Here is an 18331-nt window from a genome sequence, read left to right on the forward strand (position 1 = left end):
TTGTGGGAACTTAATCAATAAGAGTGTTGCCCAGAGCTCCCAGGAAAGGGTGTTGTTTTCCATCCAGATGATAATGAGGCCGAGTAGCAGCAACCTCTGGAGGAGGAGTGCTGGGGCAGCGATTCTTTGGTGGTGCTTTTGCTGGTTGCTAATTAATAGTTTTGAGGCCAGTGGGGCACCTTTTGGCCTCTCTGACATTTGCAAGCTTTTCTGTGGCTTGTCCCACATGTCTTTCCACCATCAGGGGTCACTCTCAACTGGATCGGAGTCTGACAAGTCTAATTGGCTCGAATCTATGCAGATTTAAACATCTAGCCCACATGCCAAAATTCTGATGTTTTCTCATGCTGCTTCTGAGTTCCTGGCATTATGGGATCGGTGCATGCCTGAATTATTATGTACCAGCTTATCCTTCTGTTAGCATGTTAAAGAGCAATTAGCTGGATGTGGTGTAAGAAATCGGGGAAAGAACTTCAATTCAGTTCAGTTGTAAATGCCTTTTATCGTTTAAAAAAACTGTCAGACCATTGAGCATTACTGGTTGGAAAGCAGACTGAATTGTATAGTCACATTTTAAAAAGGGTGAATGATTTCCCGAGCATTGGTTAAAAAATAAAAAAAACCCTTGCCGGGCAAACATACAATGATGGGATAATATAAATCACCCAAACACTATTGATTTACTTACCTTGTCCCACTTCCTTTTCCTGATCTTACACTAATACTAAAAATTCCCAATTAAAAAAAAAAAATTATTTCAACTTCCTTATTACTGGTTAGTGGCCAACTGGCGAGATGTATTTGTAGATTATGTTTTGTCATCACTGCCAGCTTATCGAGTTCTGAATTAATGGCAGGATACTGAGTTAGATGGACTCACAGTCAACCCAATCGTTTGGATAATGCCTAGTTTTCTTGGAAATAATTTATTTTAGTTCAGTGCTAAAACATGCACAAAATAATAATAGCTGACGTATCACTTTACAGTTTATAAAATATTTTGTTTAATCTCCACAATAATCTTGAGAAGATGGCAGGGCAGGGTAGGTTAATTTTCTTAAATTTATAAATAAATGTATTGATTTGCCAAGAAATTAAGTGACTGGCCCAATGTCCCTGTGCTACTGAGGGGTAGAATTGGATTTTGATTACAAGTCACTTTTATTACAGCTTACATGAATGTAATTTGTCCACTTGCTTATTTTATAAACATATTTTTTGACTATGTACTGTGGATTAATTATTTAAAAATTATCGGCTTAGTCTTATAATGATTCAAGGGATTTATGGAAAGATAGCAATAAAGAGATGAGGAATTTGACCTATGAATCATTTTTTTTTATTTTAGCACTAAAATATTGTAGAGGCTGAGCTTTTGTTTGATATCCATTTTCTAAGCAGTCTGTGTCATTTTTAATAATTCACCTGAAGAGATCAACTTTGCCACACTACATGCGGAAAATATTAATCCTCGAAAATCTTATTTTTTAAAAAAAAATCGATGTAGAAAATCTACTGCAAACAGTAATCTGAAATATAAATTAGATGCTATTCTTGTCCTTCTCAAACACTAGAGTAATCTGGGACTATTTTTTTTTTTGTTGTTGTTTCCTTTCTCTTTTATCATAGAACGCTATTTCTTTTTACTGACGATTCTTTGGTAACCTGAAGTTGCTGGGGTCTTAAATCACTCTTTCTGTCTCTTCACAGTTTATTAATATTGTAGATGCAATTTTGAAAAAAAAAAAACCTTACTAGATAAAATAAATATTTGTGTGTGTGTGTGTGAGTATGTGTGAGGTGTCATGGTTTTACAACAAATTAGAACTTTCTTGTCATCAGTTGGATTGATTTTGACAACCTGTATTTCTTTCTTTTGATTTCTATTTATGTAGCACTAAACATTCTTACAGTCATAGATGTGAGTATTTAGAGATCAAACTAGTAGGGAACTTGGAGATCATGAGTTTGGCTCCTCGTTATACACATTATGATGATTTTATTTGTTTTTCTGTTTTTTTTTTTTTTTTCCGTGCAAATGATTTGGGATCTGTTAATATAAGAAGAATTAAAGGCACAAAAACTTTAACTTGTCATCTGTGGAAATAATTTATTTTGGTATCGTCTAAGATTTTCCATTAACAAATAAATAAACATTAATTTTGACAAATTATAACATTTTGCCAAGCAGGTTTAATTACCAATGTCCCAATATTACCATTCCGATAAGAATGAGATCACATGTGGTTGGTTCTTGAAGGGGAAAAGAATAACATTTTTAAAATCCTCAGTGGTTGTTACGTTGGGTGACCATAGATTCCAGTTTGCATGGGACTGTCTAGTTTGTGTTTGTTGACCTGGCCTAATTACTAACAGTGCTTTCCTTCACTCTCAAACCATACAAAATGTATGCCTTCTGTCTCCTTTTCCTAAACATTCTCTAATGGAATCTAGTTTGGTTTTGCCATTAACTATGTGATTCAAGTTATTTACCTCTCTATAAATCAGGTTTCTCATTACCAAAATAAGGACAACATATCTCTCCTATACAAGCTCAAAAACTCTGGTGGCATAGTTGTTAAGAGGTATGGCTGCTAACCAAAAGGTCAGCAGTTTGAACCCACTAGGTGCTCCTTGGAAATTCTGTGGGGAAGCTCTACTCTGTCCTATAGAGTCCCTATAAGTCAAAATCGACTCGACGGCAATGGGTTTGTTTGTTTGTTTTTGGTTTTTATACAGTTTTTATACAGGTTGGCTGGTTTAAACATTAAAAATGTTTCACCAGAATTTTCATAACTAATTCTTTTAGAACATATCTAGAAAGGCTTCATTGTTATCAAAGGAAATATTATTTTAAGGTGGCATCAAAATATAGATTGTACATAATGGCTGGGGTCATACAGACCTTGATTGGTTCAAATCCTGGCTCAATTCTTTTACCAAGTGTGATCTCTTAGAGAACTATGTTTGGGTTGTGGATTATTTTGTTTTGTTTTTCATCTGAAAATAAATGGAAAAGAGCTGATACTCCTTACCTCTCTGATTTATGTGCAAGCTGGCACCAACTTGATGAATAAATGTTAGTTCTTCCTTTCTTTGGCAGTTTTATGAAAATTATTGGACAAATAAGCTTGGAGTCATAAATGTGTTGTTATAAAATAATGATGAAATATCATGTTCCATCTGATTTTCCTTATTTTAAATCACTATGTTTAAATCATTTTGATTATTAATCTTCAGCAGGGATCCCAGAAACCAAGGATAGAGGATTCAAAATAACTATATAGTCTGTATAGATCTTGTCTCAGTGAAGTGTATTGAGAAGAGCTAGGAAGGATATTAACTACTTGAGCCAAAAGGGATGTGGTTTGGGTGGACTTCAATGCTAGAGCAAGAGACTAGAGTAAGAGTTAGGTCAACTGACCAGAAATTGAGGAGAAAGAACCTAGGCTAGAGGACCAATCTAAGAATTGATAGGGTAGGGAGAGATGTGATTTGAGGTCTAGATGAATCTTTTGGCTTTGACTGTGTCCAGTGTGGAGTAAAGACTAATCTTGAGTAAGGAATGTGGGTAACGGTGTTGCTGTCAGAGAAGGGATTGGGGAATGAGGAGCAGTAGGCAGGATTAGGGGGATTTCAGAATGGGTTTCAAGCTTGATGCTATGGCAGGCCCAAGACTTTGGTTGATATCATTGGCAAATCCACCTTGTTGGTCACTAGAGAAGAAAGATGTGGGTAAAATGAATCAAGAGCTAATGTCCTGGTTGGATTCTTTGTCAAATTTATTATTCAATAGTTCCTCCACTTTAATTGCAAATTGGGAATTGAGTATATGAGATATTCTTTTGTACCTAAACACGAATGGATAATGAATTTCAGAATTGTGTACTATTAATGAGCTAGATATCTATATCAAGCAAATTTTAATCACTAATTTCATCTAGAACCTAACTCAGGAGTATAAATGATTGAACAATTATTAAGACATTGTTACATTTGCTTTTCCCATAAAATTCTACTACTAAAGGGCATGCTTGTAAATGTATCTAGAATGCCTATTTATTGTACGTTAATTTTTTTTTTCTTTTTGTTACTGAGTTAGAAGGATCAATCTCTCAAGCCCGCGATCAATTGTGACTACAGCCATAAAACTAACAGTGGATGTACATTTTCAAAATTGAAAGTCATTATAAAACAATGTAGACCACTGTAAATCAGAGCTAAAAACAGTCATAATGGAAATCTTTTATCTCTGTCTGATCCACTAACATGCAGTTATTCTGAGAACTAATAACTTTTTCTTGGAGATAGGGCTCCAAGTTTAATTTTATAGCTCACAGTCCCAGTAAATAGAAAAAGTCTGCCAAACCTGCCTTTATAAATCCCTGTGATTTCATGTTTTTACCATATGTATTGGGCTAAAAAAAATGAGAAGTGAGGTTTGATTTTTTTTTTACTTTGCCAATAAGCTGTACTATATATGTGAAGTTTTGTTATTAATTTTATAGTATTTCAGAGAGATATAACTAGCATTAATTATTTCAGTAAAATTCAAGGAATATTTATACCTCTTTCAAATCATAATTCAGCCTAAACTATTTGAATAGGCCATCAATCCTGAATTTCTACTCATTGAGCAGCTGGGCTACAATGACTCCCACCATACTGTTATTAGAAGAAGGGAGTATGTTGCTCACTTCCTGGCAGTGGGCCTCTTTGATGCTTCCTAGTTGCAAAGGAGAAATCTACTAAATAAAGTACAGCACTCTGGGAAAAGAGAAATTTAAAGGACGACTCTGCTTCTTTCAAACCGAGAAAGTGGCTTCTCATGAAAAGGTTCAGGTTCCAACATTGACTTTAGCTTTTAACACTAGTTAGTAATATTTTCAAATTTATTTCATTTTAACTTATTTTTTTTATCGTTATGAAATTTACACACATACATGGTTTTAGGAGTTAATACTTTTCATCAGAGATTTTTAGTCGTACACAAAAGCAACCAACTCTAGCTAATTGAATGAAAAGGAATCTTTTAAAAAGGACATTCGATATTACTCAATTATTAAAAGGATATTAAAAGGAATATCTGGGAGGACAAGAAATCCAGGTTTGTAGGTGACACAGGAACAAATACCAAAGTTATTTTGCAGAACAAATGGTTCGTTGGGTCATTTGATAAGGCAAGATGCAGCAACTTGCACCCTCGGTAGTTCTCACTCTGGAACCAGGGTTCTGCTAATAGAACCACTGCTTCTGGAATCTGGATGTAGTTTCTGGTGCTGCTGCCCCCATGCTCACTAGCATAGATTCTGTGTTGTCTCTAGCTTTGGTCTATGTGGTAGGATTGTGCTCTTCTGCTTTGCTATTCTAGACATCTGGCCATTTTGGAGAATAACCCAGAGCTTTTAATAATGAAAGCTCAACCGAAATGCAGTGGCTCGTCCAGTGGGGCCATGAGCTTCTATTCACTGGAAATGCTCAAGTGGAGACTAGGTGGTCACTTATTAGGAATATTTTAGAGAGGATTCCTTCATCACAGAAAGGTTTGAACTAGATAATGTTTAAGGTCTGGTACCATTTTTAGTGTAAATCGGGGAAAATGTTGAGGATATATTCATTCTCCCATTTGTTAATTTCCTTACTTTCTCATCCTTCTTTTGATCTGCAAGGACATTTACTGGTGCATGTCCCTTTCTATATGCTACTACAGGTGAACAAGGGTAGAATATAGGTTTGTATGTAAGAAGATTTATCCTATCAGTGTTACAGTGCAAACAATGACTGGTTCTCACTTAATAAACACAGAAATAAAGACAAATAAAAAGTATTATAGATGTTATGGGCTTCTAGGTAACATGGTGGATTGATGACAAATGTTTATATTTGTTCCTCATGAAACCCAACTAAACTCAACTGAAATGGCAGAAGAAAATTACTAAATATATAAACACACGTGGGCAAAATAAATGAGAGAGAAGAATAAAGTACATGAGAAATGTTTACAACATTTTGGAAGATAGAAAGTAGACACAGAATTGATACCTGGCATAGATTACCATTTTCATTAGTCTGTGAAGTACCTGTAGGTGTTTAGTGGTGCTGGGGGAGGGTGTTGGAGGGGATATAGCAAAAGTAAACTGGTATGTTTCATGGTACTCTGAAAAATTTCATGAATTGTAAATACCATATATTTCTAAGGTCTGGGTCATGGTGTGAAGAGAGAAGGAATTATTTAAAAATGTTGTATGGAGTATCTAGACATGAAATCCCTTCCTCCAACTGGCATAGTCAGACAACTGGCCTTTCCCCACCATGGCAGAAGAAAGGGGGCTCTCTATCTGAAGAGGTTTAACCAAAGAAGTTCTGAAATGAGGAACATGAGGTCTAGTGAAGGGTAGAGTTCAGGCATATTTAACTAAAAAGGAAGAGTCTAAGGAAAGTCTCCACATTGAAAGGTAAGACCAAACCCACAGTCCCTTCTGATGCTCAGATCCCAGAATGTAGGTTTGCTTCCTTGCAGCATATTAGAAAATTTCTTTATTGGAAAACTGACCAATCCAAGGAAAAAGATCTCCAGATAATGGAAATTAGAATTGTCCAACCTAAAGGTCAGATATTCACTTGATCTACTGCACTGAAGTCAGTCAACATACTCTACCTGTTGACAGAGTTTCCAATCAGATATTTAGTTCCTCATTTTAAAATATGAGTGTGCAGTAAGGGTAATCAGATATTTGAAGAAAGCCTCTAACATGAAAGACAGAATCAAAGCAAACTAACATTAAACAAACAATTAAAATTAAAGGATCAGAATACTACTTTCAAATTCCCTTCCTTATAATTAATAACTTCAGAAGGATATGGGATACTATTGGACCCATGAAACAAAAAAAGGTATGTTATAAAAAGGGATCATTTTAGAAACAGAAAAGGGCTCATGGTAGCATGGACAGATGGACAGATACTAAGGACTAGATAATTAATGTAGGAGGCTTGGTACATGGCTAATAAGAATTCCAAAGATAGAAAATGAGGTTAGGAGAAGTTAGGAAATTATGAACATAACAATACACAAATATTTTATGAAACTAATGATGGAAGTTTCCAGATCAAGAGGGCCCACCATGTTCCTAGCATGACTGATGAAATGTTCCCTCACCTTAAAATTTTAAAACCCTGGTAGTATAAGATTCTGGATAGATCATTTATGAAAGACAGAGAATCAAAATGGCGCTAAACTCAAGAGAAACACTGGAAGCCAGAAGAAAATAGAGCAATAGCTTCAAAAATTATGAGGTGAAATGACTTCTACCCCAGAATTATGTACCCAGTCCAACTCTCATTTTCAGACCTGCAATTTCTCAAAAACAAAAAAAAACTTCAAAGTATTCTTTATCAGAAAACTCTTGGAAAACGTATTCCTCCAGAATGGTAGAAGTAAACCAAGAAGGAAGATGACATAGTATGCAGGAAACAAGGGCATCAGTAAAAGAAAAAAAACTACAACAAAAATTCCTAACAGGATGTATGAAAAGGAACTGAAGAGCAAATAGCCCAAATTGGAGCAGGAAAATGAAAATGCCTCTAAGGAAAGAAATGGAACCAAAATATTACCTGATGTGTTCAAAGACATTAAGAAGAATTTGACAGTTTTGTCAGAGAGTTTACAAAATAATTAGTGATAAAAAAATTAGCAATAGTTTCATAGAAAACTAAGCAAATTAAAAATGAGGCAGTGTGTTACCACAATACACTACTCAGCTGAACTATGAACATTTAAATTACAAAAACATACTCATTTGATATTGAATTTGATCAAAATTTGAGAGGATGGCTGGAAAGGAAGTTTGTATATTGTGAGTGGTTTAAAAGAGCTGAAACCTAATATTATAGTAGAACAAGAATAAATAATTTCTGAAACTTAAAATTAGGAAAAAGCTACAGAATCAACACACTGATTAGAGATAGAGAAAACTACTAGAAGAGCCAGTTAAAGACTAGAAAGTGATTCCTTATAGGGAATGGAGATAGGTAGGGCATAGAAACCTTTATATATATATATATATATAAAATACCTTAGATGAAAGTTTACAGAACAAACTAGTTTCTCATTAAACAGTTAACACACATATTGTTTTATGACTTTGGTTAACAACCCCACGACATGTCAGCACTCTACCTTCTGAACCTTGGGTTCCCTTTTACCAGCTTTCCTTGTTCCCTCCTACCTTCTAGCCCTTGCTGCTGGGCTGGTGTGCCCCTTTAGTCTTGTTTTGTTTTATGGGACTGTCTAATCTTTGGCTGAAGAGTGAACCTTAGGAGTGTCTTCATTACTGAGCTAAAAGGGTGTCTCGGGGCCATACTCTCATGGTTTCTCCAGCCTCTGACAGACTGGTAAGTCTGGTCTTTTTTTGTGAGCTAGAATTTTGTTCCACATTTTAACATAGCAGTATTTTTTGCCATAAAACTTATGGTACTATTTGATTTAAAAATCAAGAACATGTTCCAATCTTTATAATATCAAAATTAAAGTAAAATGGATATGTTCTGGAGGCAGTGACATGAAGATGAGTAGTTGTCAATACAAATAAAAAGACTTGAACTAGCTAGTATGCTTAGGTAGGTACTTTACTAACCTTGAAATGGAGGGAACTTCATTGAGAAAACTAATATCGAAAACAGGACTCACTCCATCATTAAAAAATCAGTTTAGTTAAAAAATGATTGAGATTTCTATGTCTAAGATGTAAACCAGGTTCAAAGATTAATCAATAAAAGGGACATGTCCTTTAGCTATGCAAAATTAACTATCATGACTTAGAAGTCATGGAATCCATGTAAAGCATAAATGTGGTTTAAACAGGCCTCATCTTCATCTCTGGCACATACAGTTTTCTTGGCATGTTGTTTTTTGGATTAATGCCAGCCTTGTTGAAGTGAGATGGAATCTCATTGCAGTTTTGATTTGCATCGTGAGCATTTCCTCATGTATCTGTTAGCTACCTGAATGTCTTCTTTAGTGAAGTGCCTGTTCATATCCTTTGCCCATTTTCTAACTGGGTTGTTTGTCTTTTGTGGTTGAGTTTTAGCAGTATCATGCAGATTGTAGAGATCAGACGCTGATCAGAAATGTCATAGGTAAAAACTTTTTCCCGGTCTGTAGGTAATCTTTTTACTCTTTTGGTGGTGTCTTTGGATGAGCATAGGTGTTTGATTTTTAGGAGCTCCCAGTTATCTAGTTTCTCTTCTGCATTGCTGGTAATGTTTTGTATACTGTTTATGCCATGTATTAGGACTCCTAGCATTTTCCCTACTTTTTCGTCCATGATCTTCATTGTTTTAGATTTTATATTTAGGTCTTTGATCCATTTTGAGTTAGTTTTTGTGCATGGGTCTTGTTTCATTTTTTCGCAGTTGAATATCCACTTATGCCAGCACCATTTGTTAAACAGACTATCTTATCCCAATTTAACTGACTTTGGGGCTTTGTCAAATATCAGCTGCTCATATGTGGATGGATTTATGTATGGGTTCTCAATACTGTTCCATTGGTCTATGTATATGTTGTTGTACCCATACCAGACTGTTTTGACTACTGTGGTGGTATAATAGGTTCTAAAATCAGGTAGAGTGAGGCCTCCCACTTTTTTCTTCTTTTTCAGTAATGCTTTACTTATGTGGGCCCTCTTTCCTTTCCGTATGAAGTTGGTGATTTGTTTCTCCGTCTCATTAAAAAATGTCATTGGAATTTGGATTGGAATTGCATTGTATCTATCTATCGCTTTTGGTAGAATAGACATTTTTACAATGTTAAGGCTTCCTATGCATGAGCTAGGTATGCTTTTCCACTTATGTAGGTCACTTTTGGTTTATTCCAGTAGTGTCTTGTAGTTTTCTTTGAAGAGGTCTTTTACATCTCTGGTAAGATTTATTCCTAAGTATTTTATCTTCTTGGGGGCTACTGTAAATGGTATTGATTTGGTGGTTTCCTCCTCAATGTTCTTTTTGTTGGTTTAGAGGAATCCAATGGATTTTTGTATGTTTGTCTTGTATCTTGATAATCTTCTGAACTCTTCTATTAGATTCAGTAGTTTTCTGGAGGATTCCTTAGGATTCCTTGAGGATTTCTGTGTGTAAGATCATGTCATGCAAATAGAGATACTTTTATGTCTTCTTTGCCAATCTGGATGCCCTTTATTTCTTTATCTAGCCTAATTGCTCTGGCTAGGACCTCTGTTACCGGAGAATGGCCTTGGTTCTTGTCTTCGGTGTAGGAAAGAATTCAAACATTGAGACAAATAGTGCCAAGCGAGCAGAGGTTTATTACCAAGCAGAGGGTTACTAGTAAAAGTACACTTGACTAGGAAGCATCAAGCAGGCTACTCAGGTAGAGAAAGAATCTGAGTGCCCCAGAGTCATTTTCTTAGTGTTTTATACTCCTTTTTTTTCTTTTGATCTGTCTCTATTAACATTTAAAAGCCAGGACAAGACCCCCCTATGAAGACTATTTCCTTGGCTTAAGGTTTAATTACCAAGTTAGAGATCTTATCGAGTTTGGGACTTTAGCAAGTTAAGAGCTTTATCAAATCAAAGACCCCTGTAAAGATCATTTCTTTGGTTTAAAGTTTAACTATGCGGGGACCATATTATTGAGGAATGTCACCTCCTCCTGTCTCTTCCTTTGTTGGGATTGTCTTATTGAGGAATGTCACCATCCCCCTTCCTTTTCCCCTTCCTGAGTGCAAGATCTCCCCCGTGCCCTTACACCTCCAGCGCAATGTTGAATAAGAGTGGTGGTAAAGGGCATCCTTGTCTGGTTCCTGATCTCAAGAGGAATGCCTTCAGACCCTCTCCATTTAGGATGATGTTCGCTGATGACTTTGTATAAATGCCCTTTATTATGTTGAGGAATTTTCCTTCTATTCCTATTTTGCTGAGAGTGTTCATCATGAATGGGTGTTGAACTTTGTCAAATGCCTTTTCTGCATCAATTAATAAAATCATGTGATTCTTGTCTTTTGTTTTATTTATGTGGTGGATTACATTAATTGTTTTTCTAATGTTGAACCGTCCCTGCATACCTGGTATGAATCCCACTTGGTGGTGGTGAATTATTTTTTTGATATGTTGTTGAATTCTTTTGGCTAGAATTTTGTTGAGAATTTTTGCATCTAAGTTCATGAGGGATATAGGTCTGTAATTTACTTTTTTTGTGAAGTATTTACCTGGTTTTGGTATCAGGGATATACTGGCTTCATAGAATGAGTTTGGGAGTATTCCATCCTTTTTTATGCTCTGAAATGCCTTTTGTAGTAGTGGTGTTAACTCTTCTCTGAAAGCTTGGTAGAACTCTGCAGTGAATTTTTTTGTTGGGAGTTTTTTGATTACCTTTTCAATCTCTTCTTTTGTTATGGGTCTATTTAGTTCTACCTCTGTTTGTGTTAGTTTAGGTAGGTAGTGTGTTTCTAGGAATTCTTCCGTTTCTTCTAGGCTTTCAAATTTGTTACAGTACAATTTTTCGTAGTAATCTGATATGATTCTTTTAATTTCAGTTGAGTCTGTTGTAATATCGACCATCTCATTTCCTATTCAAGTTATTTTCTTCCTCACCTGCTTTTCTTTTGTCAGTTAGGCCAGTGATTTATCAATTTTGTTATTTTTTTCAAAAATCCAGCTTTTGGTCTTGTTAAGTCTTTCAATTGTTTTTCTGTTGTCTATTTCATTTAATTCTGCTCTAATTTTTATTACTTGCTTTCTTCTGGTGCCTGAGGGTTTCTTTTGTTGCTCTATTTGTTCAAGATGTAGGGATACGTATTTGATTTTTGCCCTTTCTTCTTCTTGTATGTGTTTGTTTATTGCTATAAATTGACCTCTGAGCACTGCTTTTGCTGTGTCCCAAAGGTTCTGATAGGAAGTGTTTTCATTCTCATTGGATTCTCTGAATTTCTTTATTCCATCCTTAATGTCTTCTATGACCCAGTCTTTTTTTGAGCAAGATATCGTTCAGTTTCCAAGTGTTGTATTTCTTTTCATGTTATTGATTTCTCCTTTTACGGCCTTATGGTCAGAGAAGGTGCTTTGTAATATTTCGATGTTTTGGATTCTGCTGAGGCTTACTTTATGACCTAATATGTGGTCTATTGTAGAGAATGTTCCATATGCACTAGAAAAGAAAGTATACTTGGCTGCTGTTGGGTGAAGTGTTCTGTATATTTCTGTGAGGTCAAATTGGTTGATTGTAGCATTTAGATCTTCCACGTCTTTATTGAGTTTCTTTCTGGATGTCCTGTCCTTCACCAAATGTGGTGTGTTAAGTCTCCTACTATAATTGTGGAGTTGTCTATCTCAGTTTTTAATGCTGTTGTAGGGTCATTATGAGTCGGAATCAACTCGACGGCACTGGGTTTTTTTTTTTTTGGTTTAGAGTTTGTTTTATGTATCTTGCAGCCTTGTCACTGAGTGCATAAATATTTAATATGGTTATATCCTCCTGGCATATTGTCCCTTTAATCATTATATAGTGTCCTTCCTTGTCCTTCACGGTGGATTTAACTTTAAAGTCTATTTTGTCAGAAATTAATAGTGCCACTCCTGTCCTTTTTTGATGTTTGCTTGCTTGATATATTTTTTTCCATCCTTTGGATTTTAGTTTGTGTGTGTCTCTAAGTCTAAGGTGTGTCTCTTAGAGGCAATGTATAAACTGATCGTGTTTTTTTTTTTTTTTTTAAATTAATTCTGCCACTCTTTGTCTCTTTATTGGTGCATTTAGTCCATTTGCCTTCAGCATAATTGTAGATAGGCATGAGTTTAGTGCTGTCATTTTGAGGTCTTTTTTTGTGTGTTGTTAACAGTTTCTTTTTCCCACTTAGTTTTTTTTGTGCTGAGTAGTTTATATATTGTCTTTTCCTCTTATTCGTTTTGGTTTATTTTCTTTCTGCCCAGTCTCTATTTTTTTTTCTTGTATTTTATTTTGATGAGTAGGATAGTTAGTCTCCTTTGTGGTTACCTTAATATTTACCCTTATTTTTCTAAGTTTAAGCCTAACTTTTATTTCTTTATGTCGCCTTGTCTTCCTCTCCATATGAAAGATCTATGACTACATTTCTTAGTCCCTCTTTATTGTTTTAATGTTGTCTTCTTTTACATATCATCAATATATCTTTTACATAATAACGTCGCTGTTTCCCTGTTGTGCGCTTTTTTTATCTTGATTTATTTTTGTGATTTCCTTTTCTGGGTTGACATCTGATTGCTCTGTCCAGTGTTCTAGTCTTGGGTTGATACCTGATATTATTGGTCTTCTAACCAAAGAAGTCCCCTTTAGTATTTCTTGTTGTTTTTGTTTGGTTTTTACGAATTCCCTAAACTTCTGTTCATCTGGAAATGTCCTAATTTTACCTTCATATTTAAGAGACAGTTTTGCTAGATATATGATTCTTGGCTGGCAATTTTTTTCCTTCGATGCTTTATAGAAGTCATCCCATTGCCTTCTTGCCTGCATGGTTTCTGCTGAGTAGTCGAGCTTATTCATATTGACTCTCCTTTGTAGGTGACTTTTTATTTATCCTTAGCTGCTCTTAGAATTCTCTCTTTATCTTTGGTTTTGGCAAGTTTGATTGTAACATGTCTTGGTAACTTTATTTTAGAATGTATGTTATGTGGAGTTTGATGAGCATCTTGGATAGATATCTTCTCATCTTTCATGATATCAGGGAAGTTTTCTGCCAAGAAATCTTCAACAACTCTTTCTGTATTTTCTGTTGTCCTTCCCTGTTCTGGTACTCCAATCACTTGTAGATTATTTCTCTTAATAGAGTCCCACATGATTTTTAAGGTTTCTTCAGTTTTTTAAATTCTTTTGTCTGATTTTCTTCAAATATTTTGGTGCCAAGTGCTTTGTCCTCAAGCTCACCAATTCTGCCTTCCACTTGCTCAGTTCTGCTCCTCTGACTTTCTATTGAGTTGTCTAATTCTTAATTTTATTGTTAATCTGCTGTTCTGATTGCTGTCTCTCTATTGATTCTTGCAGATTATTATTTTTTTCATTATGGTCTTGAATAACGTTTTTAATTTCTTCAACTATTTTATCTGTGTGTTTCTTGGCTTGTTTTTCGTATTGTCTGACCTCCTTTCTAATTTCATTCCTGATGTCTTGAAGAGTTCTATATATTAATCTTTTGAATTCTGCATCTGGTAATTCCAGAGAGGCACCTTCATCCAGAAGATCCATTGATTCTTTGTTTTGAGAGCTTGTTGAGGCAATCATGGTCTGTTTCTTTATGTGACTTGATATTGACTGTTGTTTTTGAACCATCTTTAAGTTATTGTATTAGTTTATTTTACGTGTGTCTACTTTTTACTTTATCCTAGCTTCTTGCTTTGTTTTGTTTTGATATGCCCATATAGGTTGCTTGAGTGAGCCAGCTTGATTATTTTCGCACTTGAAGCTCTGACACCCTATCAGCAGATGGCTAGGGCTGTTATCAGGCATATCAGTCTAGAAGTCCATTCACTTTTCTTGTGTGAATTCACCTCAGGTGTCCAGGTAGCTGATCATCAAGTGTGTAGTACAGGCTTTGTCCTACAGTCTTAGAGGGGCAGGGGTGATGGGTGTACGTAATGGTATCTGGTTGCAGCAGGGGGTCATGCTCTGAACAAGACAGGGGGATGAGAACCATCCCCCAAGTGTCTGTGAGGAAAGGGTGTCCCTGTTCCCTAGAGCGTACAGGTGGGTGGGTTCTGCAGACAGACCATGGGCACCCAGTGCTTTTGTTGTAAGGACCAGGAGGTAACAGTTATCCTTGGACGCCTGTCATGGGTGGCTGGGTGACCTGAGTGGAGCCACCAGTTCTTATGCCCCTGATGTTGGTAGGTGAGGACCCTATTTAATATGCAAAGTGGTGTCAAATATCAAACACCCACCTCTTCACCTGAAATAGTTGTAGTCTGCCAACAACGGCCTATTCTCCTGAAATAGGCCCACACAGGTCTATGCAGGGGGTAAAAGTATTCAAAGTCCATGGGCTGTTTACGCCTGTACAGGAGCCACTTCTTTCCTGAGCTCCCCCAGTTAGTGGAGCTGGCAAATTATCTTTTCCTCCGACTGTGACTTTATTCTATTCCAAGGCCAGGAGGATGGCTCCGTGTGCTCAACACAGCCTATCTGAAGCCCAGGAAAATCAACAGGCACTGAAGCCAGCTTGGGTGCTGGGCTTGGTAAAATATATGCAAGTACTTTTCTTTTGCCGAGAGCTCTGTTCTTCTCTGGTTCTGCAGGTATGAGTAGGCTGTGCTGCTGGCCGTTTCTCCCTGAGGAAACTGCAGACTAATGCTACTACCAGCCCACCACAGCCTCTCCCAGGAATGGTGCCTGAGGGATCCTGGTGATTCAGGTCCATTACCTCCTCTCCAGTTCTGACCAGTGTCTCCCTCTCCCTGCTCCTCAGTCCATTTTCTAACTTTGCCTTTGATGTTCAGGGCTCCTACCTTGTCATAAATATCATTTCACTTGTTTTTTCAGGTCCTAGTTTTAAGAGGGGCTGCAGGAAGTGTCTTGTTATTCCACCATCTTGGCCCCGCCCTCTCAGGAAAACTTTTATTTTAATGTTAGGCTCAGAGATTGAGAGAGACCATAAAGGATAAGGAGAAAGAAGGTCACACCTTTTTAATGGTTCAGTGACTATTCATGAAGAGAAGTCAGCTCCAGTCTTAGAATATGAAATATTTTTCTTCAAATTTATATATGCTACTCAAAAGCCTTCACACTTTCTGGACTTTTAAAAAAGTACTCCAGATATTTTAGTAAAACTTTTGAAATACTGCTGCTTCTCTTCACAGTTCTTTCACTTATCTAATACTTACATGTTTTCCTGTAGTAATTACTAGTCAGAGGTGGGGAATGGAGCCGTAAACAGGATAGACACATCCCTAACTTGGTGGAGTTTACAATCTTGAAATGAAGACTAAATTTACAGTCTTCATACAGTGGGTGCATCTTACTTGGGAGAAGTAAGTGCCTGGTTATGTGATAGATGGAGTCCAGGTGGTGAAGTGGTTAAGATCTCGGCTGTTAGCCTATAGGTTTGAATCCACCAGCTGCTCCTTGGAAACCCTATGGACAGTTCTAATCTGCCCTGTAGGGTTGCTATGAGTCAGAATTGACCTGATGAAAATGGGTTTGGGTTTTTGTTTTGTTTTGTTTTGGTTTAGTGTGATAGATGTTTTACATTTAATCCTCATAAATGCTCCATGAAACTTCATTTTAAGTGTGTGGCTGTTTAATCAAAAAGTTGTCAGTTCAGACACACCAGCAGCTAGCTCTATGAGAGAAAAGGCCTGGTGACCTGTTCCCATAAAGATTATAGCCTAGGAAACCCTATGGGGCAGTTCTACTCTGTCCTACAGGGTCGCTACAAGTTGGAATTGATTTGATGATACACAACAATAAATGTTTGGTATTGATGTAAGAATTAAATAAGATAATTATTCTTGGCTTCATGCCTGCCATTAAATAATCATTCAGCAATTGTTAGCTATTCTTAATTGTCTTTTCACTTTTTTTTTTATTATGATTTTGCTTTAGAATTTCACCTGTACAGATGAAGGAAGTAAAATCAGAGAGGTTGAGTACTATGCAGAATGTCACTTGGCTATTAAGGGGTGGAATAGAGATTTGCAAGCGAGTCTGACTTATTCAAGATCGTATGCTCTCTCCACTTCATTGAAATATTCTTCCAGTGCATTATGTAACAGATGGCTTACTATTGGCCCAATGCTTATATAGCAAGCTCCAAAAAAAATACAATCAGATTTTCAAATAATTGTCTTATAAATGAGCTGTTGGAATAAAATCTGCTTGTAAATGGTGATTTACTTAGCTATTGTAGAATCAAATGGATCCCCAGTAACTTGGAAATTTTTAGTTCATATTTGTTAAAACTAGTTAGAGGATGATAGAAATGATACCAGAGATCGCATGATAGAATTTTGCAAGACTAACTTCTTTATTGCAAATACCTTTTTTTCAACAACATAAATGATGACAATACATGTGTACCTCACTGGATGGAACACACAGGAATAAAATCGACTATATCCGTGGAAAGAGACGATGGAAATGCTGAATATCATCAGTCAGAACAAGGCCAGGTGCCAAATGTGAAACAGACCATTAATTCCTCGTATACAATTTCAAGCCGAAGCTGAAGAAAATTAGAGCTGGTCCACGAGAGCCAAAGTGCAACCTTGAATATATCCTACCTGAATTTAGAGACCATCTCAAGAATACATTTGGCAAATTGAACATTAATGACCGAAGACCAGACAAGTTGTGGAATGACATCAAACACATCGTCAATGAAGAAAGCAAGAGGTCATTAAAAAGACAGGAAAGAAAGACCAAAATGGATGTCAGAAGAGACTCTGAAACTTGGTCTTGAATGTAGAATAGCTAAATCGAATGGAAGAAATGATGAAGTAAAAGAGCTGAACAGATTTCAAAGGGTAGCTCCAGAAGACAAAGTATTATAATCACTTGTGCAAAAACCTGGAATTAGAAAACCAAAAGGAAAGAACATGTTCAGCATTTCTCAAGCTGAAAGAACTGAAGAGAAAATTCAAACCTTGAGTGGCAGTAGTGAAAACTCCATGGGCAAAATACTGAATGATGCAGGAAACATCAAAAGAAGTTGTAAGAAATGTACAGAGTCGCTTTACCAAAAAGAATTGGTTGACATTCAGTCATTTCAGAAGGTAGCATATGATCAAGAACCAATGATACTGAACGAAGAAGTCCAAACTGCCCTGAAAGCATTGGTGAAAAACAAAACTCCAGGAATTGACGGAATACCAATTGAGATGTTTGCACAAACGGATGCAGTGCTGGAAGTGCTCAGTGGCCTCTGCCAAGAAATCTGGAAGACAGCTACCTGGTCAACTGTAAGAGATCCATATTTATGCCTATTCCAAGGAAAGGTGATTGAACTGAATGTGGAAATTATCGAACAATGTCATTAACATTACACACAAGTAAAATTTTGCTGAAGATTATTCAAAAACAGTTGCAGCAGTACATCAACAGGGAGCTGCCAGAAATCCAAGCCAGATTCAGAAGAGGTCGTGGTACCAGGGATATCATTGGTGATGTCAAATGGATCCTGGCTGAAAGCAGAGAATACCAGAAAGATGTTTACCTGTGTTTTATTGACTATGCAAAGGCATTCAACTGTGGATCATAATACATTATGGATAACATTGCAAAGAGTGGGAATTCTCGAACACTTAATTGCGCTCATGAGGAACCTGTACATAGACCAGGAGGCAGTCATTTGAG

The sequence above is a fragment of the Loxodonta africana genome, chromosome 1 (genome assembly GCF_030014295.1).
Source record: "Loxodonta africana isolate mLoxAfr1 chromosome 1, mLoxAfr1.hap2, whole genome shotgun sequence".
NCBI lineage: Eukaryota > Metazoa > Chordata > Mammalia > Proboscidea > Elephantidae > Loxodonta > Loxodonta africana.